Here is a 25,650-nt window from a genome sequence, read left to right as displayed (position 1 = left end):
TCCAAATACTTCTGGATTTATAAATTTGTATATTTTCTGTTATAACATTCACTGAAGATCAGAAGATACAGTACAACATGTTGTTTATTTATGAATTATTTCTATAATAATATTACTACTGTATTATGTTTTTTAACTGCTTGAAAGTTTAGGGTCTGTTTATATATATATATATAAATTTTTATATATAATATATATATATATATATATATATATAATAATTATTTTTTTTCGTTTTTATGTCTCATACTCTAGGCAATTTTTTCTTTCTTTTTCTGTGCTTTTAAAAAATTCAGTACAAAAGGCAATATATTACAATGTGTATAACTGTTTTCTGATGTAATTTATTCCTGTGATGTCAAAGCCGAATTTTCAGCACTCATTACTTTCAGAAATTACTTTTCAGAAATGTCATTACTTTTCAGAAATATCAGATCTTTCCAAAATCATTCCAATATGTTGGCTGCTCAAGAAAAATCTTATTTTTTATCAATGTTGAAAACAAATGTGCTGCTTAATATGTTTGTGGAAACCATGATACATTTGTTTTAGGGTTCTTTGATGTATAGAAAGTTTAAAACAATATAATTTATTTAAAGTATAAATCTTTTGTTACATTATAGGCTAAATGTCTTTACTGACACTTTTGACTAATGCATCTTTTCTGAATAAAATTGTGTATTAATTAATAAATTAAAATAAAGTATTTTACTATTTGTTATATATATATATATATATATATATATATATTCTGCATTTATAGTTTTTGTTTCTGTATTTTCTAGAAACTGAGGAATGATGTTTTTCCGTCGCATTTATCTGAGTTGTCGCCTCAGCATGTGGAAGCATACCAACTGCTAGAGGACAGGAAACACAAACTCTCACCCGAGACTGCTGCCCTCTACCTGCTTCGACAACAGCACAAACTATTGGTCAGTCTGCATGTGTCTGTCCTCCTAACTGTATGCCAATGATCTTGATGTTTAAGGGTTTTGTTTTAGGAAGGAAAAGAAGGAAGATGTGTTCTTTTCTGCCTATATGCTTGCTCAAATTGATTTCAACATTACACAAATGTATAAACACACATATCCCACCAGAGATCATTTGGATGTGCTGGGCCAAATGTAAATTAATTGCCATTGGCTTATGCTGTATCACAAATATAGTGTCGACATAATCTGTTCTCATGATTACACATCATCATCTTGTGATCATGTGGTATGTTTGGTTCTCTTTCTCAGGCTCATTTTTGTTTCTCTCATGTTGTTAGTTTTGTGGATGAACAAAACTGCAGCTCATCTTACCTGTTAGTTGCTTGGAAACAGAAACTTTTTTCCCTTCTTTTTACAAAAGCAGTGCTTTATCATGTCATTTATCCTGTTTTGGTGTGTCAGATTTTTGCATCGCTCAGGAACTGAAAATAAGTATTTAGGAGTGGTGCATATGTTTGGGTGTATGGGAGCAGTCAGTCATCAGTTTTTTTCCATGCCTGTTTGGCAACACTGTTTTGAGGAAACACTCAAGTGTTGGAATGGAAAACCATCCGTGCAGAATGACATCTTGAAAATATGTGCGTATGGAGTGGTGTTAGAAAAGTGAGCTCGGGTTTCTAGACATGGAAAACAGTTTGTTTCCTTTGTCAGGAAGATGTTTTTGACTTATTAACAACCCTTTACATTGCGAGAATATCAATCGCATGCGACTAAATCTTCACTCTGGGCGACTAAATGATGTCTAATAAATTCTCAGATTTTACGCACCAATATGTGAGTTGGAGGAAGAATATAATTTAGCTCAGATTCAGATATATGTTCACTCGCCGAACACTCTGACGCCAACGCCGACTGAGTGCTTCAGAGTTTCTCTCTCCGTCAAGCGATATTTTTCAGTTCATCTCAATGGATGCACAGTGTACCTGTGCTTGACGTACCATGAACTCTACTGTAAAGGCACACCACTCGCCGTCGCTTTGGTGAGAGCAGAGAGAGCACATACATGCAGAATTGATGCGCTACTTGTAAACGATATACTTTGTTGTATTTTCTTGTCAAAATAACATGTTCCTATGATTTTTTTTCCAGCTTTTTAAGAACTGTCATATTTTCTGGTGGTGGGCAGAGCTAATGCGCAAATGACAATCTCATTGACTGGTGCTCACCTATTATCATCCCTGTTTTGATTTCAGCAAATCAGTTTGAGCAAACGCACACAACCTGATTAATATTCATGAATCCAGTAGCTCGCTAATCCTCAGTGTGTTTTATAATGTGCTTATTAGTAGTTATTCGTATTATTATTTTCAACTTATAAGTATTATTGTAAGGGTTTCCCTTTTGTTTTTGTTTTTTACAGAAACACTTGAATGACCAACAAAGCACCACCACTAGTCCAGTTAAAATGTTCAGTTAAAATATCTATGCATTCATACATGGTTATCAAGTTTTAATTCTAATTACTAAAGTTCTATCATTAAATAATATTTAATTATCATATTATAATGCTTCACTGACTGACGTTAAGAGTGTACTTTCAGATATTTAAAAGCAGTGCCATTTAAAAAAATATATACTGTATTTAGGTGTATATATATATATATATATATATATATATATATATATATATATATATATATATATATATATATATATACACACACACATACATACAGTATATATACTGTATATATTTTAAAAATCAGTCTGGCGATTAAACAAAAAACTTTACTAGCCAATGGCGATTCAGTTGCCAAGGTGTCCATAGGGGGTTGATTAATGAAAATGATTAAGGACTGTCACATTATTCATGATTCATAGTGGTTTCGAGCAGGTGCATAGGAACAGTTTGAAAACTGATGGGTTCACCCAGTTCACGTAACCATGAAGTTTTCAAACCAGGGTCCAGAAACCCCATAGTGGGGCACAAAGTGTTTTATGAGAAATTCTTAAACATTCTTAAAATATGTTCTAAGCAAAATGGTAGCAAACATTGCTGTGATCAATGCTCCCTCTAAGCTGTGGGCATGAGCAAACTTCTTACGTCGCGGCTTTGCAGAAGAAATAATATGAAATAATAGGGCATTATTAGCTATCTATTGTATTGTGATTGGCTGAATACCTAGATGAAGAAACGACAAACAAAAAGCACTACACTACACTGCTTAAAACTCAAAAACATTTGAATCATCAATGGCAAATCCTTTAAATATGTAAACGTACTTACAGACTGAGAGTCAGAACAGCCGTCATTGTAGTCTACTCTTCCAGGTTCAGGAAACAGTCCACCATAAAATGTGCTGCACACATCTGAATATTTGAGTTGATCTGTTCTGGAACATTGTTTTAAATACAACTCAACCACAGATTTCTAGTTGTGTCCTCTTTTGGAAGCCCAAACAAAGTAGTTTTGCTTTCACAACGAAACAGTGTCTTCACGACATTGCGGCGGCACCTTCTTTCTTTGTATGAACATTTGGGTGGGTTATGCAAATCTTCCCACACAGTGACGTAGATATGTGGGTGCGTGTTCGAAAAAATGTATGCATGAATGAATCAGTGACAATAAAATCAATAAGATTTTATATTAAATAACTTCATTTTTTCTCACATTTATGGGTCTTTTTACATGAAAATATGCAGCAGGCGTTTAAGAATGGGGCCCTTGGAAGGGAGTTATTATATTTGAAAACCCCTGAGGGAACTGAATTAGTTTATTAAATTATTTTTCAGAAATTTGACTAATATAGTTTAAAAAAGTGGGCACACGCATGAAAACACTGTACTTGCCCATGTTTACATAATTGCTAATGAAGTTAGAACAGCATGTCGACCACACTACAAGCCTTCCACAGACCTCTAATTTCATTATCCTTCTTATTAACACTCAGAAGGAGCCAGTCTGGCCAGACTACTTCCTCCTTCTGTCTCTGTTTTCCTCTTCTCCTTCACAACCAAAGAGGCCAGTAATACCTGAAGAAAGCTGTCTGCTAGCATTCCAATTCATCTCAATGCAAGTTGCTTTTTTTAGCCAGTCTTCTGAGGCATAAATGTCATGTAATCACTCTAAAGCTGCAGGAAAATTACATTATGACAATGTTAATTGGCTACTCACACCACAAGAACAAACACAGTCCAAAAACCTTCACTAGTGACCGTCCTAAGCTTTGACGTTCATCTGCAAGCATTAGAACTAGCCCCAACAGGACTATGAGAGGCTGTCCACACGTGATCTCATATCTCTTCACACACTCACATTCCTATCTCAGCCCTGGAAACACTCGCACACACGCCTCAAGTATCTCTTATCGTTAACAGTGAAGGAGTGTGATATGGAGCCTGCAGGTGCACATGCATACCCACACACTTACAGGGTCCACAGTGAATGCCAATGACGGGTGAAGTAAGATTTCTTACCAGACATTAAAAACACTCTTCCTGTTTACATGACACCAAATTACTGCTGTCTTTATTAAAGGTTCTTTATTGGCATCTATGGTTTCATAAATATCCATGGAGCCTTGCCATTGGATAAAAATGTCCGTTAAACTATAAAAATGTATTCACGCAAAAATGGTTCTTTTAAGAACTGTTATACAAAACATTCTTTGGGAAACCAAAAATTGTTTTATAATGCCATTGCTGAGATAACCCCCATTTGGAAACTTTATTTTATAAGAGTGTGGCCCACCTTAATGTTTGTTTATTTCTTTATTTTGTATCTAGAGCTGAGAATCAATACAGATTTCCTGTTTAATTAGATTTGATTCTGATTCATTTGGATACATTTCAAATATAATCTCCATTTTGCTTAAATCCGAAAGAATTCTGCTAATGCTGTAAATTACTGAAGACTGATTCAGACTGATTCATTAGAACTGGCTCATACGTAATACTATTATATTTTAAAAGACAAAGTGAGTATTTAAAATTGTTTTATAGTACACTTAAAAATACAAGGCTAATATTTATATTAGTATTATATTAATAATAGTATATGTGTGGCCAGTTTTTGCACTGCTGAGTGAAGTGTGTCAGTGAATGAAATGTCAGTATAATATAATATAACATTTCTAAAATAATAATTTTAATAATAATTAATTTAGCAATAGTTAATAATTCTTTAATTGAATTAATATTTCACAAAATTGCTGTTTTAATTTTGATCAAATAAATAGAGCCCTGGTAAGCATAAGAGACTTTCAGACTTTTGAACTATAGTGTAAGTTAGATAATGGTTAAAACACAGTCCTGGTCTGTGCAAACCTTTTCGGTTCTGTCCTAATAAGGTGAGAAAAGCAACATCTGGATGAAAATGATACCCCTGACATCTCACTTTCCTTGGTCTTTCTTCAAACATCTCCCATTAGATGAGACAAAAAGTAAAAGAGCTGATGACACAGGAGAAATCAGCAGAGTTGAAATCTCGTCCTTCTCTGCCAACTTTCACAATCGTTTTTTCCTCCGACCGTGAGAGAATTCATTAAAATTTCACTCAGCCTGCGGCCTCTCTCTCTTTCTCCCTCTCAATCCATCTTTCTCTCTTTGCCTTCTCTCTCTCTGAATGAATGGAGCTTTGAATAATGTAACCAGTTTTAACAAGATCATAAAAACCCCCATCCAACATTCATAAGCCAGTTAGCTGAGGTTGGGGATCTTGGGGACGGCGGCACACACACGTTAAGCACACCTCGTTTCTTTCACACACTCGCGCACGTGCACACTCAAATGTCTGTCTTCCAGACGCACTCGCACACACATACTTGAATTCTGTAGAGGATGAAAGAGTGACGCAGGGGCTGGAGAGATGAGAGAGGGATGACTGGAGGAGGAGGATGAGAGACAGAGAGTGAAATCAAAGAAGCAGTGATGTAAGAGAAGCCCCCATAGGTCTCTCTCCTGTCCGTCTGTCGAGAAAACTGCACCAGCTCTTTGGCTCTGCTGCAAATTAGAGGACTGTGAATGTCCTTTAAACTGCGTTAATTTAACAAACAAAAAAACTATAATTATACTTTATATATTTCTTAACTGCTTTTATCATAGTGGAGAAGCAAACATGTCGAAAAACACAGCCTTTAATACATTGGATAATATAATATAATATTAGCAGATAGCATTGCCAACAGAGATGCATTTGCATTGTTTTTCCAAGGAAGTAATCTCTGTCTAAATCTTTGAGCTGTTTTGCTCTTAGCAATCTTATGTTATGAGGAAAATGCAAAATTATATTTTACACTGAGGAAAACATGAGGTTTGGCTGATGCTTAGATGCTAACATGCAATTTTATACCGTTTGCACTGCATAGTATGCAATGTGATTTATATACCATTAGGTGTTTATATATTATTAAAGTACTATTAAACTGTACTTTTTCATCCAAGTTTTTTTTTCAGTTTTATTTCCATTGTCAAAATGATTTTGTCAGTTTTTTTAATTTAATATTTAAATATGAATCTAGAAATGTATTATTAATACATTTTAAGATAATTTGCATGAATACTTAAAAAGATGGAAAGCACAGTGCATGTAGGGGGTGTGGCCTCAATAGCCCTGCAGTAAGCAGTGTGCTGTGTGTGTATGTGCTTGTGCAATGTGTAGGGAAGAAATTAAACTGGAATTGCATTAAATCAGGTTGTTTATTCCCAATAATTCCCATTAATTCCCATGAAAAATTTCCAGTCTTGATCATTCCCAGAATTTTGCTGTACTATACTTAAATGTTACCATATTTTTTTTCCCCTATAACCAGTGCAGTATGTGTACAGATACTCATACAAATGATACACATGGATATTTTGAGAAGCATTTTCTCACGTAGTATTTCAGTATCATAATGTGTGCCTGATTCAACGATACAGGAATATGTCGGTGTATAGACTTTGTGTCTGTGTGTGCGAGTGTGTGTCTCTAAGTCTGTGAAAACGAAATGTGACCTTCATAGGAAGATGAAATACACTGTGAGCAACAGACTTACATCGATTTCCACAGCAATTACTGCCATTCTCAGCTCAGCCAGTGCATGATTATTGATGTTCTGTGTTGAGACATTCAACATTCGGTGGGTTTATATGAGCGTGTTTGCATATATCGCTGGTTCTTTTCACTTTCTCTCTCTCTCTCTCTCTCTCTCTCTCTCTCTCTCTCTCTCTCTCTCTCTCTCTCTCTCTCTCTCTCTCTATATATATATATATTTGCTTTTCACATTTTGCATTAGCTCATATTCACATTCTCTATTTTTCTCTACACAAACACGAATATGCGAAAGCAGAACACCACACATCCTTCCAGCAGACGTGTCAGATGTCACAGTGAGAATGCAATCCAAATCTGTAACATCTAATTTTACGCTATCAGAAGGAGGGACATGTTCAATCTCACAGCCTTTAATTAGATCTCAGTCACTGGTTGTGTGTATATGTGTTTGTTCGAATACTCACATTTCTGTGTGTGTTGGTTTTGTTATGGAGAAGCAGGAAGATACATTCAAATCTTTAAGATTTTTGCACAGGTTTGCGAATGCTGTTAGTGAGAGAAATCGATCAATGGAGCATCATGTGTTTTCATGTTATTTGGCTCGTATGCAGGTTTTATTGATTTATTTTATTTATGTGGAGTTTAAAATCTTTAATCTAGCTCATCCATCTTAATTTTCAGCACTAATAGATGTTTTTACAAAAAAAAAATTTTTTTTGAGGAATTTTTTCCTCATTCACAGGAACAGTTTGCTTAAAATGTAGTTACCCTCAGGCCATCCAAGATGTAAAATAGTTAATTTCTTCATTAGAACAGATTTGGAGAAATTTAACATTGCATTACATGCTCAGTAATGGATTCTCTGCAGTGAATGGGTGCCATCAGAATGAGAGTCCAAACAGCTGATAAAAACAAATCCATCATTTAGATGCTTTTAACTTCAAACAATTGCCTCTGGCTAAAATATGTGCCCACTGTCCATAATATTGCTTTCTTCATTATGGAAGTCATCAGGAGAATCAGGAGAGAAATATGCACAGAGAGAATATGCTTAAAAGTGAAAACAGTCCAAAACAGTTGTATTTTGATGTGAGAAGACAACAGGGAATGGACCTTTTTTTTTTTTTTCTTTTTTTTTTACTTTGGAAGAGTTAATGTATTATGGACATTGATTGTAAGTAAAAATGCCTAAATAATGGATTTGTTTCTTACAAACATTTATCATGTGAATTATTTGTGGATTATTGTTGATGTTTTTCATCTCTCATTTTGATGGCGGGGATCCTTAATGTCCCTAAATCTGTTTTCATGATGTAACAAACTCATCTACATCTTGGACTGCCTGAGGGTAAGTCAGTTTTCATTTTTGTGTAAACTATTACTTTAGTGCACATGCAAAGGAGTGCATGTGTGAAATTTTCCAGGGAGGTTGAGACTGCTCTCACTTTTGATATTACAGGAATCTCAGCAGGTCGGAGCCCGTGGGAGAGAGTTTTGACACTTTTACTTGTGAGAGAAGAAGCAGGAGAAGGTTTAAAGTGAGCTAAACAAGAGTGTATAGATGAGTGACTGCACATTTGGAGCTGCTACAGTACATTGGTTATTTTTTTTAAGGCCTCCCAGAGTAATACTTGGACTATAATTTACTGCACCAGCACTGCAGAGGGTTCAGACTGAAATAACATTTTATGTCAAAATGGTCAAAATATAGGGTGTATAAATCATCTAAACTCCAGCATTAGCTGGTCTATAGGTTGTTAGAACAAGCGTCTGATTTGTATTACAGACAAAGATGTTGGGAAAAAAACATTCAACTTTCAGGAGTCAGGTGACAAGAAAAAAAGTAGTGTTTACATGGTAAATCTGATACTAAGAACATTTTGTGTGTGTGTGTGTGTGTCTAATTCTTAAATTTAATCACCCCTATTATCACATTAAAAAATAAAATGTTGTAGGTCAGTGGGTAATTGTCATTAAATACTTTTGAAAAGTATTTTACTCAAACTAAACTTATTTATTTATTTATTTATTTGCTTTTTATTTTTTATTGTAAACTTTTCTACATATTTATTTGTTTAATTTTACATTTCAATTATTCGTTTTAATTTATGTACTTTTTAATTTTTATTATTTATTTTACTTACTATTTTTTTATTACAATTTTACATGCACACGCACACACACACACACACACACAAACACACGTTTGTTTTTGTGAAAAGTGGGGACATCCCATAGGCGTAATGATTTTTATCCTGTACAAACTGTATATTCTATTGCCCTACACCAACCCTAAAAAAATAAGCGTTTTGAAGAATGGGGACATGGGTTATGTCCTCATAAGTCACCCTCTCCTTGTAATACCTGTCATACCCATGTCATTATGCAGAGTTGTGTCCTGATGTCACAAAAACATGCCTAGATAATACAGCATCTAAAACACATTTCCCTTATACATTGATTTAATTGATTAAAAATGGTTTTCATGGACATCTTAGATTTCAAGTCAACTATCCACATGTCAGTCAAATAGCCTCTTCCTTTCTAAATGGGTTGTTGTTGGCCAGAAGAACCTGTAATGTTGACCACACTTAATGCGGCTCATCAAAAGTCTGGCCACAGACTAAAAGCATCAACATTACGGTTGCGGACAGCACAAAGCATGCTTTCTTTGGGCCTCGAGGCCATCAGCAAAAATAGAAAAGGCTTGTTTAGGCAGTGAGTATGTAGTTGAGCTCCGCTCTATGTACTGTGTGCTTGATTCAGCACCATGGTCAGCTCCCCGAACAAGAGTGCACTACATTCCCTCAAACTGCATCTGTCCTGCGCCAGAGAGGCAGTTTGTCAACACTTCATTAAAGTCTCATCAAAGAGCTGACTAGTCATGATGAATAAATTATTTTAATAAATTATTAACTGTTATGTTTTTCCTCAGTGCCTTGTGGTGTAGAGATGCTTCATCAGAACCTGCACACTAGTGTTGTTTTTGGCGGCCTTTTTTAGTTTTAGTCTAGTCTTTGTGTCAAGCTTGTCATTTTAGTTTTTATTAGTTTTAGTCACGTTCATACTCTTTTTAGTCTAGTCTAGTTTTAGTCGACTAAAAGTCTGAGCATTTTAGTCTTATTTTGGTCAGAATTATCCATGACTATTTTCGTCTAGTTTTAGTCGACGAAAACTGATGACAGTTCTAGTCAAGTTTTAGTCAATGAAAATTTTATTTTAGCCTCTTGATGCCAAATTCAGTTCAGAGTGATTGCTATGTGAATTTAAAAAAACTAGCTAAAGTATTTGGCCAACAAGGGATGTCAGTCAGTCAGGTAGGAACTAAGAACCCACTTTACACTCTCTCACATAAACACACACACACACTCACAAACAAATATACACACACACACACACACGCTAGTCACACACGTTTGTCTCAGTCGTTTTCAGCTCCAGTGGCTAACGTCTAAAGCTAAGGTTAAAATGAGACACATTAACCACAGCCTCATGAGTTGGCTTGGCTAATATAGAAAGTTTCTAATATAGAAAGTAACGTTATGTTAATGTCTTTTGACTTACCTCAATTTCATTATGGAATGCCTTGAGATGTCTCTTAAGGTTTGTGGTGTTTTTTCATGTGATTTTGTGGCCGCATTTCTCCCCATCTTTTTCACAACACATTCAGTTTTCTTTTCCACTTCTATGTAATGAAAGTTTTTTCCAAATGTCGTTTCTTCTTTTTCTTCCAAAGATGAACCCCGGCTGGCCGGCCATCGGACCCTTTCTCTCTGTCAGGCTAATAGACTTAACTTTGTTGTCGTTTACATACACTAACCATGACACTCACCGCAGTCTAAATATCTAAATAATGCCGCGAGTGAGGCTTGAGGAAGTGACGTCGCCTGCGTCTGCGCAGTGCAACCTGATGCAACCTCCCGAAAGGGAGACACAGCAGGAAACAGAAATTACTGCAAAAATACTACGACTAAACAAGACGAAATAAGGTTATAACATTTCGTCTCGTCTCGTTTTGGTCAACGAAAATGAAGAGACATTTTAGCATAGTTTTTATTTTGTAAACCACATTTAGTCTCGTTTTTATTCGTCAACGATAATGCATTATACATTTAATTATAGTTTTCATCACATGATCAGCATTTACGTTGCGTCTCCGCTCGTTTTCCTCACGTGATAAAGGTTCGTTGACGACGATATTTAGTCATAATTTTTGTTGACGAAAGCAACACTACTGCACACCGCTTGTGTTTCTAATCATTTTGCTACAAATGCAGTCTTTATCTCTTCTGACATTTGACGTCATAGGGATTTTAAAGAACATTTGATAAAGTAACTCTTACTGTATTCTGTGGAATCATATTATTTATCATATTCATTTGTCTCCATTACTCCATTTGAGGCACAGCATGACAAGATTGCAGTGAGAAAAGTCACAAAAAAAATAAAAAATGCTGTATCACGTGATAAAATCACAGCCAATCAGAAGAGTGAGAGTGATCTAGCTGTTTGCATGTAAAATATCTGGTTCTCTAAATGTAAGTTGTTAACCTTTAAATGTCAATTGTTTGCAAATTATCATCAATTTATTAGACAGTTATTGTCTTTCTAAATGTTTACATCACAAATCAGTTTAATTAATCAATAATTAATAGCCTGATAACTTAATAAACTGTTAAACAATTAGCCTGGTAACATACTTTTACCGAGTTAGTCTGATAGTTTAGCTTACCATTAACTACTAAGCCCACTGGGAAGCACATAGCCTGATAGCTTAGCATATTGTTAACTGATTGACCTGATACTCTGCACGATCTTCCACCTTTACATAAGTTATAAGACACAATGACAGCCCTCTTTGTGTATTTGTATCGAGGTAAACTGTTTGTGGTCAAATCTCTCAGTGTGGCTGTGCTAAAGGTTAATGTGAACTTTGGTCGGTTAATCCTCCTCTGTAACTCAATCAACAGTTATGGGATCAGTACACACCATTGCAGTATTGAGTTACGGTGACAGCGCTCAAGTCTAATGTCGTTCGTCCACACTTCTGGAACCTTCTTGACTATTTAGATGTGTCTGTCTAGAGAGATCGGCAGTCTAGTCTGAGTGTTTGAGGGACGGGCGCTATTGTTGGTTGAAGAAGAACACGATGAGAGACATTAGCTTCCAGTACTGCTCGGTATGTGCATGGGAGAAGGTAAGCAGAGAGTCGAGAGAGAGGGATTGTAGTCATTGCTGTCATAGTGGTCGAGACTACATGAGCATCTAATAGACAAGTCTACGTTTCTTTGCTTAAATTTTATTTCATTGGAGACCATTTATGTGTTCAAAGCACTTATCCTGTTTATTAATGCATGAGTCAATTTATGCATGTATATATGTATACTATAAACCTATGCTTGTATATTGTATATGCAGAGTGCAGTCAGTAGGTTTGAGACCACGAGTGAAATTTTGTATTTATTTCACACTTAATAAAAATATTTTTTATTACTTACCATATTTTCAATGTGGTTGCAGATTTTTGGACCATAAAAATACTTTTTTTATTTTTGAAAGAAAAAAAACATTAACTTAAAATAAAAACATTAAATTGATCAAAAGTGACAGCAAATAAATGCATGGATGGATAATTGAATGAATTAATGAATGTAATGTTAATTTCAAATAATTGCTGTTTTCGGTCCTCAAAAATAGGTTTCCTCAAAACTTAAACAGCACATCATCATAAATCATCACTTTAGAAATATTTCTGAAAGATCATGTGACACTGAAGAGTGGAGTAATGAGTTCTAAAATTCAGATTTGCATCACAGGAATAAATTAAATTTCTAAATATATTAAAATAGAAAACAGTATTTTAAATTATAACAATATTTGACAGTATTACTGTTTTTATTGTATTATTTTTTTTTTTATCAAATAAATGTAGCATTGAGACTTCTTAAAAAAAAAAAAAAAAATCTTACCCACCCCAAACTTTTGAATGATTTATAAATTATATTGTAAATTAATTACATGTAATTTACATTTACAAAAAAAAAAAAAAGAAAAAGAAAAAAAAAAAGGTTTTATGGCTTTGGTTAAAGTTATTCAGGAATTAAAATGTTCTTTTTACAACAGTTATAGTCCACCAATTAGTTATGCTGAGCAACATTTCAAGAGTTTTACACATAGGAAATGTTTGTAGAACAGAATGTCCTCAGTTAGGTGGCTAATTGCATTGTGTTTATGTGTGTCCTCATCAAGCAGGTTTAATATGTAGTGGGTGAAGACTTTGCTCCCTTCAGTGTGTAAGAATATCTCTCACATTACTTGAACTCACACTGGGTAATACAGCAAGCACCTCAGTGGTGTAATAAGATCAGCTCAAGGCTACGGAAAGTCTGATCTCTGATCATCTCTGATGTTCGCACCCTTGGCAGGGTCCATTTCTCTTTCTCCTCCTCTCCTTTCCCCCATCGCTTATCTCTTTTCCTCTGATAATCGCTCTTCTCATTTCACTGTGAGGCTAAAATTCAACTAAAATCTCTGGACATCAGAGGATGGGAGAGCTCAAACCATTAGTTTGTGCCCTGTGGTTTATCGGTTGGAAAACAGTAATACTGTACTGATTTGCATATTTTCATGTTTGTTTGTTGGCCACGTGGGGAGTATGCAAATTAATCTAAAATAAATCTTTAGAAACGAAAAATTTAATCTTTTTCCCCTGCAACATTCTGAACTGCATTTTTGGAATTGTTCTGCTGTGTTACCAAGGTAACATTCCAGTTCAGAATAAATTGGCAGTGATGTACAGCTTTGTATAGGGTGTACAATACACACACAAACATGAGACCAGACTGGCCTGCATCCTTCAGAGTACTCACTTCAAGTGCTCTGCCCTTTAGAGTGAGTAGGCTGTTGTGATGATGCTCACTTCGAAATGGTTCTGTTTAAATTTAACTAAAATTTGTTTATGGTAGAAAGTGCATTAAAGGATCAGCCAGAAATAAATAAACATGCATTCTGTGTATGTGTGTATATATATAATTAATGAATGTATTTATTTATAGCATATAGAGAGATCTGTATAGTACTGACATTCTGATTAAACACATACATGGATATATTGTGTACAATAAGAACATAGATATTAATTTATGTGCATTTCATTAATTTGGGCAAGAGTGCTGTCATAGGATGTCTATTGAGCCATGTGGGTGTTAGTACATTATTTTAGATGTAAAATCTTCATATCAGAAACTAATATAGTCATATAGTCACTGTGCAAGAACATTTTTTTGATTTGATGTTGCTGGTATGGGTTTGTTTCACACTCCTTAAGCATGGTAAATCCAAAAATCACATTCAAGGAAAATCACTTATATAATAAATATACAAAAGAATGTCTTAAATAAAATCTGATATTGTATACAGGTCTGGGAGAGGGTTTGGTTTTAGGGTAGAGGATAGAAATTATTGTCATATCATTATAAACAAAACAAAATTCAATTAAGAGGCTCAACCAGTATGTGTCTGTCTTATTTTAGTGTTCTCCTGCTGCATTGGCCGTGTGAGCAGGAGATCTGGGCAAACTTAAGGAATATAGATGATCTTCTGCACCAGTGATGACTCATTCAAGCACGCACGCACACACACACACCCTGCAGATATAAAGGAGGAGAGACCGGGTAGCTGAGACACAGAGAGGAAGAAATTACAGTGATGGAATGAGAAATACAGTGCATGCTTGGTCATCCAGACACACACAAACACTTGTTAATGCATGCATACACATGCACAGCTACATTATGATAACTGGAGTCAGATTAGTTTTAGGAAATCTTACATGAGAAAATTCTGTCTGACATTTATATGTGTGTTTATTCATGTGACTCCCTATATTGTGTGACTCTGAATCCACCTTCATGCATTCCATTTTAGCATTTTATGCATGTGCATGAGTGTGTACATGCATGGGGGCTCTATGTGCATGCACGCTTGGCACGAAAACATGCCAAGGCTAGTTCGTAATGCACATTTTGCGCTTTTTTTTTATATTTCAACTTGAAGAGCTCTTTCACATTCAATCACTTCTTGTTCATAACTGAGCCACAACCGAACACTATAAACCAGACAGGCGTCTGCTCTCCAGGGCCTGGCGGACTGACTGAATATGAGCATGGAGGGAATGATTGATGTGAGATTTCAAACAAGATCAAGCGTTAGAGAAGGGCGAAGGTTAGTTTGGACTCAGTAGGGTGCCTGGAGTCTGCAGCGTTTAGTGTCGCTCCATGAGTTGTAAACTGTAATTGATTTTGATAATGATTTACTATTAATTAGTATGGTCAAATGTTATACTGAAAGTTGAGCAGGTAGATTTAGACTCTGTTATCTCAAAATCCTTTTTTTTTTTTATATCTAGTTCAGTTCCATTCCTTAACATTCCTTAAAATTTCCTTAACATTAATGATTTGTTTAGTTCTTTTCAAGAATAAAAGATAAATAAAATTCTAATTTTCTGCCAAATGCTGACATATTTTTGAAAATGGAAACTTAAATGAACAGTTATAGCAAAAGCTCTGTTTCGAGGCACTTAGAAATGGTTAATACAAGTCATTCCTTGATGAATCACTTGGACTCTATTTTTCTGACTGTGTGGGTTTGATTCTCTAAAAATAGGCAACTCATAAGGGGGATTTGTTTTGGAATCTGTTGCACTGGTTGTGGATTTTATTCACTAAAAATAACCTACAGTACACATATGAATATTCAGACTACTCTTGTTGGGTTGTACTGTATGTGTTTGATTTGTTTAAAGAGAATTGCCATATTTATCATATTTATTTCGGAGGAATTTACATACGAGAACCATAGAATCAAACCAAGGATGCATGAAAAAATACAGTAATAATAATATAATAATTTTTTTTTCTGTTTTAATTATGTTTTCTGTTTTAATTAATTTTTTAAATCTAATTTAGTCTTGTGATAGCAAAGTGGAAATTTCAACAGCCATTTATATAGTCTTTACCCTATGCCAGAAAGAATCTCTGCCAGAATTTATTTAAAATACATCCATTTCATACTAGGCATTCTTCAAATCCATTAACATATTTACTGACACGTCACTTAAGACTTAATGATATAAAAGTATAAATACACTTTATTTGGAGTATTTCTTTATTGCACAATGCACATTTCTTAATATCATGGCTAAAATGTGTTTTAATATCACAATTATCAAGGAGTGTATGAACTCTGTATAGTATCAGTCTTTAAATGCAAGATAATTAAAAGTTCATCTGAAGTATACTTGCAATAATTTCACTTTAGCACAATCATATATACTTCCGAAAATCTTTAGTTGGACCACGGCACTACTTTGCACTCAATTGAAATGCATTAAGCACAAAATAAGTGCAATTGCAGGGTATTTTTAAAAGAACACTCCACTATTTTTTGAAAATATAGGCTCATTTTCCAACTCCCCTAGAATTACAAATTTGAGTTTTACCGTTTTTTAATCCATTTAGCTAACCTTCCAGGTTTGGCGATAGCACTTTTAGCTTAGCTTAGCATAGATCATTGAATCTGATTAGACCATTAGCATCTAGCTCAAAAATTACCAAAGATGTTTAAAACTGGACTCTTCTGTAGTTACATCATGTACTAAGACAGACAGAAAATTACAAGTTGTGATTTTCTAGGCCGATATGGCTAGGAACTACACTCTTATTCCGGCGTAATAATCAAGTTATCTCTGCTGCCGTACCTTGGGTGCAGCGAAAATAATCCCCGAAATAGTTACGCCATATCCTAGCCATACCAAATCACAACTTTTCATATTCCGTCAGTCTAAGTACGTGATGAAAGTACAGAAGAGTCAAGTTTTAAATAGGAAAATATCTAACCTCTTTGGTCTAATCAGATTCAATGATCTATGCTAAGCTAATCTAAAAGTGCTACCGCCAGACCCGAAGATCGGCTGAATGGATTCAAAAACGTTAAAACTCAACTATTTAACTCCAGGGGAATTGGAAAATTAGCCTTTTTTTTTAAATAGTGGAGTGTGTCTTTAAGCACATAAATATGTAAACGTATGTGTAGTATGCTTAGCACATAGTGTGTTGCAAAAGTATTTAAAATACATATTTAGTATTTATTTCACAAGGGTAGTGTCATATGATCCATAAGAAAATGCAATCCAATAAATATTTCTTATTATTACCTATATTGATTTATGTTTATCCTTGTTACTTTTTATTTTGAGTTTCACATACTTTGTTTGAATAAAAAAAAGAAAAAAATTTGATAATTTTGTGCTTAATATTTTTCTGGAAACCTAATACTTTTCCTTGCTTTATACTAGTAGTAATTTCTTTACAAATAAATGAATACATAAATGCTACAATGTTGGTTTAATACTGTTGTGCTACTTTAGGAAAGCAAATCACAAATAAGACATTTTAAATATCTAAATTGCTTGATCCTAGAAAGAAATTAATTACATGGAAACCAAATAGGCAGTTATGCAGTTATGTGTCTCATGCATTTTTGAGAAAATGGCCTTAGTAATTTAATGGACCTCTTCTAGTTGCAGAGGAAATCTCAGCATTGTTTTAAATGGCTCAAGTCTGCAATCAAGATTGAGACACTTTATATTATACCCATGAATTTGATAGCTCCCTGCTCTTACTATGTCAACAAATGGTATTTGTGTCTGAGTTTATATCTCCTAAGGAATTCTATAAAACAGAAATACTTCAATAAGCCATAACTAAGAACTCCATTAACTTATGAAAGCACATCCTCTGAACAATAAAATGTTCCTCTGGGCTCTCACCCTTCAGCCCCTCCCAGCTTACAGTACCCTGCCTCATCTCTTCCTCGCCAAGATTCGTCTATTCTTAGCCTGGTGAGTCAAAACAAGCCTGTTCCATTGGCTGGATGTGATCGCTCAAATAACTCCCTTTACCCAGAAGGCTAGACTTGTCTCTCTGGCTGACCGATGTTAGCTGTGGCCACCGCAGCAGCTCAGTTTCTTTCCATCTCTTTCATACAGTGTATATCATCATCATCATCATCATCATCATGTGATTAGCCAACAAAGCTGCCACATTATATTTTAGCACCTCCTAAATGTATTAAACCCAGTGTGAGCTCCCTCAGTGACAGCTCTATGATTAATGAACAGCAATGCTGACAGTGAGCAAGAGCTTAAACTACTTGCATTATATGAAGGGACTCCAGGTCGCCTCTATAGACTTCTCAAATTACTCAGAAAGACTCTGCTCATGGACCGATATCAGAGCTGATGTGATCAAAGAAGTCTGTCTGAAGCCTTATGCATCCCTCTGAAGACGCCCACTGCATGACGCACAGCAGAAATATTGATATGAATGGAAACTGATGAGGAGTACCACAATAAAATATCTTCAGAGCCTATTCAAAACGTTCCTGTTTATGTGTGTTTTATGATTAAATGTTTGCCTACAAATACTTGAATCTATTTATACATGTTAATTATAAATACTTATATACTTTAATTGATATTTTAATTGTTATTAATATATTATTTATTTGTTTTATTTGTTTATATATTGTTTAGATTTTACCTGTTTTAATTAATGTGTTAAACGTTTCAAATTGTAGGACTTCTGTCTGAGAGAGACTGTGCGCTTCATTTACAGTCAATTTTGGCTGGTACTCTTACCCTGCTGAAAAGACCAGCTTAGGCCAGCATGAATGTCCAGTCTGTTTTATGGAGGTATGGTGTGTATGCAGGTTTTATGCTTTTCACCAGCACAATAATACTGGCAACAAAAAATACAGATGCAGTTATGGTGCAGATATTATTGGAGTGCACAAGCAAATATTTTAGATTAAAATTATAATAATTTATTTTATTCCTCAGCTGTTGCTTGAATCCACATGTGGTTGTTGCCTAAGCAAGCCATCTTTGAAAAAAATGTCTTAACTGACCTAAGTAGGTTTGTTAATTTTAGCTGGTTTTGTCTGTTTTAGAAAACAGACCAGGCCAGCAGACTTTTGTTTTGTTGTTTTGTTTGCTTCGATTGTCCTCATTTGTTCACGCACTTTGAATAAACGCATCTGCCAAATGATTAAATGTTTACTTTTGTTAACTTTTTTCATTGTCTGTTGTCCTCATTTGTAAGTCACTATGGATAAAAGCATCTGCGGGAAGATGAATGATTAAATGGTTTTTGCGTTTTTTTGTTTGCTTCAGTTGTCGTCATCATTAAGTCCCTTTGGATAAAAGCATGTGCTAAATGAATAAATATTTTGTTTTGTTTTGTTTGATAGCTTCTGTCATCCTTATTTGTAAATCCCTTTGGATAAAAGCATCTTCTGAAAGTTCTAAAATTCTAAAATTTTGTTTTGCTTGCTGTTTTTGATCACTGTTTTTTTATTTATTATTATTATTATTTCTTCTATTGTCCTCCGTTTTAAGTCGCTTTGGATTAAAGTGTCTGCTAAATGATTAAATGTTTTGTTTCCGATTGAACTAATACCATTTTTTGTGTAATTTGTTTATGAATATAGGTTTAGATTCCGTTTTTTTTATATAGTTATAGTTTTTGTTTATGTTATTTTCGACCGCGAGTGAAAATTTTGCAGTAGCTGTGAAATGTAAGGTTCATGACTGATGGAGTTTCAGAAAGGTGATGATGGGTGTGCAATACAAGTTGAAATTTGACTGCTCTTAGATATATTTGTAATGTGTCAAACAGAAAGACAGTGGAGAGATTGGTCATTACAATAATAATATGGCATTCCTTCTGTTGGCCTGCAGCATAAGCAGAGGCCGTTGTGCGGTGAAATACACTGCTATTCACAGCCACACTCAGATCCCTTTAATTGAATCAAACGCCTCTATAATGTATTCATAATGGCCTAGATCTGCTCGACATCTTAATGGGATCAAATTACGTGATCAGATTCACAATCGGTGTAAAAGCTCTGGTGTGCCATTTGTTTTTCTGTGTGTCTTTGTGGTTGAGTGGGTATCTTCTTGGACACTTCATGCGTTTTATTGATCAGACATCTAACCATTTGTAAGATTTGATGTAAATGGAATATGCATTCTTAATAGGATCACCATCTGATAGTCCAAAATGTCTGAAGTGAATAGGCCGTTGCTGTCAGCAGAAGTTCAGAGTGTTTTTGTTCCTTTGCTTGTGTTTGTCTGTCAGGGCTTGCGTGCTTAGCATTCTGTTTGAGCTTTAGAAGTGTTTGATCATTCTTAAAAGTGCTCAGAATAGGGTATTTCTTGCTTTTTTCTCACTCGTTCTCCACCCTCCAATGGGCACTTTCTCTACTTGACTGACTGCTGACTTACTAGTTCAGGCATCTGTAGAAAAGAGGCTGTGCAGTCAGTCAGTGTGTGTGTGGGCTCTTGTCTGTGGAATTCTGCTGACAAACAATCTCTCTCTATCTTCCTTGTGGTGGTGACTTTTCCATTCATTCATTCCCAGCTCAGAGCTCAGAGACACTTTCTTTCAGACTTTTCAATCTGTTCATGTGCTGCTTTCATCTAATGGCTCTTTTTTTCTGCCAGGCAGCATTGTATTGAAATTCCTCATACTACTGCTCACACATTTCTGCAGTTCAATCAGCATTTAAAGCTGTGACTTTGCATTTAAAGCATTTGTGACTTTGCAGCTCCCTACAGTTAAGAGGAATTCAGGGTTGTAATATCTCACTGTATATAATAATTAAAGTGTTTGTGCATTTGTTGCTGCTGTAAAGCAATCTGCCATATTCACTGAATTTCATACCAGCTCACCAAACTTACAAATACCAGAAGAGATGTTTTGGGGGAGTGTGGGAAAGAAACAGAAGCCTTGTTAGAAGTCAGAGTACCATTAGCCTTATTTAACATTGTTAACTCTATTAACAAAATAAGTAAGGTTAAGAGACACATTTAAAACTGCTTATTTATAAATGTTTAAATATTGAATTAATATGTCGATTAATTTATTGAATTAACATGCCATTTGCAAAATGCTTTTAATTTTATTTTTAATAAATTGATTATTCATTTACTCCACTGTTATTTTAGTATGTTTGATATACTATTACAGTATTTATTATTTGAATTATCTTTTATTTGCATATATTCAGTCTCCATTTTAATTTTAATTAAGATTTAGCTTGTACTTTTGTTATATGCCAGTCATTTGTATTAGTTTTTTTTCCTTAACTTCTTTCTTGTTTCTTTTTATTTCAATTACTAAATTAATCTATTTTAATTTAATTTTAATTTAATTTAATTTCAATTACTTAAAATTTTATTTTATTTTTAGTTTGAATAAATAATATGTATACTTATACTGCAGTAAAATTTTCTAGGGATGCACCGATCATGATTTTTCATGGCCGATTCCGATACAGATTTTTTACAAGCACACTGGCCGATTCCAATACCGATTTCCGTTTTTTTTTTTGTATTGTTTTTTTTTTGCAACAAACAAGAAAGAAGGAAAGTGTGCATAAACAAGATGTTTATTCTGTATTTAATAGGCCAAACTGGTTTTTGGCTAATTGAAAATCATGATGCAACAGTCCACCAATGCAAACTGTTGGATTAACGGTTCATTTTAGCCAAGCTGGAAGTAAATGTTGCTATTTAAAGCAGTTTTTCCCTTTTCTAGGACTGCATTTGTTTTTCAAATAAAGGACTCAATAAGGGCTGTCTTAGCAGAACACATCTTCCCTGGACAGGACAGAGTATCCCGTATGACACTTGTGATCTCATTGCAGTTCAACCTGACACAGAATGTACATATCTGATTGCTAATGTTTAGGATCAGCGAGTCGTCTCGTGAAATTTCTCCAATGTCATCATGACTGTCTGTCCAATCAGCATCACACTGATGCTCTTAGCTGCTATTTCAGACTGAATCTATATTTAGTTGTTGGTGGGCATGTTCAGCTGCCAGGATGAAGAAAGCGTTCACAAGACTGCCTTTCATCCTTCTGTGCTCTGCTTGCTGTCATGACATATTTTAATTCATAATTCACTAGACAAAATGTTATTATCTTCTAAAACAACATACTCCCTGTGTTTGTTTAGCTTCGTCATAGCTTAAAGACAGGGAGGAAGTGGAAATGTGATTGTCTGGTTGCTGTGTCTGGATTTGAGGACTCAAGTGAAGAGCAGAGAAAGGTCAATTTTGTCTGTCATCATTCTTTTCTTCCCCCAACCTACAGCTTTTTTCTCTGTCCTTTTTTCATTTGTTCTATTTGAAGAGAAACAGTTTGAATGCTCGATTTCAAAGTCAGATCAAGTTGAGGTCTAGAGGGAGATGTCAGACCAGTGACGGGTCATCTGATGTGTTTACTTTGTTTGCTGTTTTCTTGTTTATGAATTCTCTGGAGCGGACAATGAATGCTCTGACATTCCTGCCTCTTTCTCAGATAAGGACCAGTGAGCATGTCAACAGTAACCAAGCTGAGAGCCTGTGTTTGTGTGTGTGTGTGTGTGTGTGTGTGTGTGTGTGTGTGTTTTCAACTGATGCAAACAAGGCTTTGTATTCTGTTTCTCCAAAAAAATGGTCGGTTATTGTTTATACCAAAACGTTTTCAGAAATGATCTCTGTGCATTTAAATCGATTTCATTCTTTTAAAACTTTTCAAAACGTGGAATTAAGCTGTAAATTCCAAAGGGGTAGTTCTTTAAGAAATGTGTGTGCAGGCTATTATTTTGCAGGATGTAAATAACTGCAAAAACAACTACTCTTATTGTCTCAAATGATAATTTTGTAAATGCATAATGATTACTGGTGAGTTTCTACCTCAAATCAGCGCAACAAAAAATTATGCTACAAACATCTACGAAGTGTTTAGAAAAGCCATAGAAAATTCAATCATTTTGGATCAGAAAATCAGAAAGAAAGAAAAAATCCAGCTAAATTCTTATGTTATGGCTGTGTTTTTTAAAGAATTGATCGTTCTGTGTTCCACTAAAAAACTAACATTATAAAGGTTTGGAACAAGATGACGAGAAATAATGAGTAAATAATGACAGTTTTACATTAATAAATAAGCTTAATAGCTGAATGCTAATGCTTACAGTGCATTAATAGAGCATGCGAAATTAGTCTTTTTACAAATTCATAAGTATAGACTTTCTCACCACCAGTCAAGTATGGTTGGAGAGGAATGCAAATTGAGATTCCCTTGATTGTCGTATTATATTTATCACCAACCACAAATACATGATGAAGTTTTATTTTTAATAGAAATTATAAAATATTAGCAGTGAAGAAGGAGGACATGTGTTTGTGTGTGTGTGTGTGGTGTGTGTGTGAAGTGAAGGAGAGGCTGTTTCGAACTGTGCAGCGCCTGCAGTCCAATCTGTGTGCAGACCAGAAAATAAAGCAATTTGTTATCCACCGAGTCTCTGCAGGGGCGCCTCCTCAGCACTTTTTCTTACTCACTGTGTGCTTTAGAAAGAGAGAGAGAGAGAGACTGTGTTTGTAATTTCAGTTGTGATGTGCTGTGTGTATGTTCCACTACATTACCTTAATTGGCCGGGTCTGTCTTTGTGTTCCTCAAACTCAAAGCAAAGCTCAAGCACCTCTGAGTTACTAACATGCTCAAATCTCAGCCCACACTCCCTTAATCTATATAATCCCAGAGGTTAGGCTGGTTGTGTTTGTTAGAGATACAAAATTATGTGTCAAATTGTCACAAAGATGTCCCTCATTTTTGCTGTTAATGTGCTGTTTGGGCAGCAGGGTTTTGTGAAGGTACCTGCTAATGCTGCAAAGATTAGCTCTCACAATAAACAGGGCTTTATTTGGTTTACTCCCACACTCATATTGTTCAAATAGGTCAAAATCTAAAAAAGTTTCCGAGGTGGAATTATTTAATAAATTAGTCTGCTTGATGGTTTAACCCATTAAAGCCAGTTTCAGTGAATAGTTACATACTTTAACTAAAAACAAACATTTAGTTTGGCTTTTTGATGAAAAAGATCAAGTGGATGTTAGACAGAGATCATTAAGTGTGTGTGTGTGAATATGTTAGGCCTGTTCAGATGAGATCAAGAGCTTTTTAGATCCCTGGGAGAAGCACCTGTCTTCATTTAGAATCAGGACTTGAGATCAGAGAGGTTGTGTCTAAAAACCAAAGAGTGCTAGCATGCCTCCTCATTACAGAGTCAGTCAGCAGCTGGAAGTGAGGTACATCCTAAATTGGTTTTAAAGTGACAAAGTAACAAAGTCAAGTGAGCTTTAGAGAATATTTTATAACGCCAGTGCTTATTTCTTTGTAGAAATAGAATATAAATGCAAAATAGCTCATTCAACTGCACTATCAAATTACATTTTTATTGTTTTAACCAACTCCCAAAGTTTCATTTGTGCCCCCCCAAAAATTGACCAAAATCTAACTATGCAAGATGTGATGTGAACATTGGATGCTAATGAGCACCGAATATATGCTTTTCCACACCTTTGCAGATTATAAATTCAATTATAAATTTTTAGTACTTTTTTTGTCATTAAAGCATTTAAAAGGTATTATTTATATATATATTATTCTAATATATATATTATTTTGATAAATGCATTAAAGATTAAAATATTTTATTTATATTTTTGAACTCATAATCTTCAAATTACACTGAACAAAATTATAACTGGAACACTTTTGTTTTTGCCCCCATTTTTCATGAGCTAAGCTCAAAGATCTAAGACTTTTTCTATGTACACAAAAAAACTATTTCTCTCAAATATTGTTCACAAATCTGTCTAAATCTGTGTTAGTCAGCACTTCTCCTTTGCCGAGATAATCCATCCACCTCACAGGTGTGGCATATCAAGATACTGATTAGACAGCATGGTTATAGCACAGGTGTGTCTTAGGCTGGCCACAATAAAAGGCCACTCTAAACAGTATTATCACACCGCACAATGCCACAGATGTTGCAAGTTTTGAGGGAGTGTGTAACTGGCATGCTGACTGCAGGAATGTCCACCAGAGCTGTTGCCTGTGAATTGAATGTTGATTTCTCTACCATAAGCCATCTCCAAAGGCGTTTCAGAGAATTTGGCAGTACATCCAACTGGGCCTCACAACCGCAGACCACATGTAACCACACCAGCCCAGGACCCTCCACATCCAGCATCTTCACTTCCAAGTTCATCTGAGACCAGCCACCCAGACAGCTGCTGCAACAATTGGTTTGCTTAACCAAAGAATTTCTGTGCAAACTGTCAGAAACTGTCTCAGTGAAGCTCATCTGCATGCTCGTTGTCTTCATCTGGGTCTCGACCTGACTGCAGTTCATCGTCGTAACCGACTTGAGTGGGCAAATTTACACTGTACAGCGCAGATGGCAGACAGTGTGTATGGTGTCATGTAGGTGAGCGGTTTGCTGATGTCAACGTTGTGGATCAAGTGACCCATGGTGGTGGTGGGGTTATGGTATGAGCATGCGTATGTTATGGAAATCAAACACAGGTGCATTTTATTGATGGAATTTTGATTGCACAGAGATACTGTGATGAGATCCTGAGGCATATTGTTGTACCATTCATCCACAACCATCACCTCGTGTTGCAGCATGATAATGCACGGCCCCATGTTGCAAGGATTTGTACACAATTCCTGGAAGCTGAAAACATTCCAGTTCTTGAATGGCCATTTCACCCATTGAGCATGTTTGGG

The 25,650-nt window shown here is 35.2% G+C and overlaps 1 pseudogene; it reads left to right on the top strand.

Moving 5' to 3' along the window:
- The first annotated feature begins 800 nt into the window (after positions 1–800).
- Positions 801–25,650, top strand: part of LOC113095074 (RIMS-binding protein 2-like) — a 98,283-nt pseudogene continuing 73,433 nt past the window's right edge.

Source organism: Carassius auratus, unplaced genomic scaffold (genome assembly GCF_003368295.1).
Source record: "Carassius auratus strain Wakin unplaced genomic scaffold, ASM336829v1 scaf_tig00215596, whole genome shotgun sequence".
In the NCBI taxonomy this organism is placed as follows: Eukaryota; Metazoa; Chordata; class Actinopteri; order Cypriniformes; family Cyprinidae; genus Carassius; species Carassius auratus.
The sequence above is the reverse complement of the archived record's forward strand: the minus strand, read 5'-3'. Positions and strand labels throughout refer to the sequence as shown.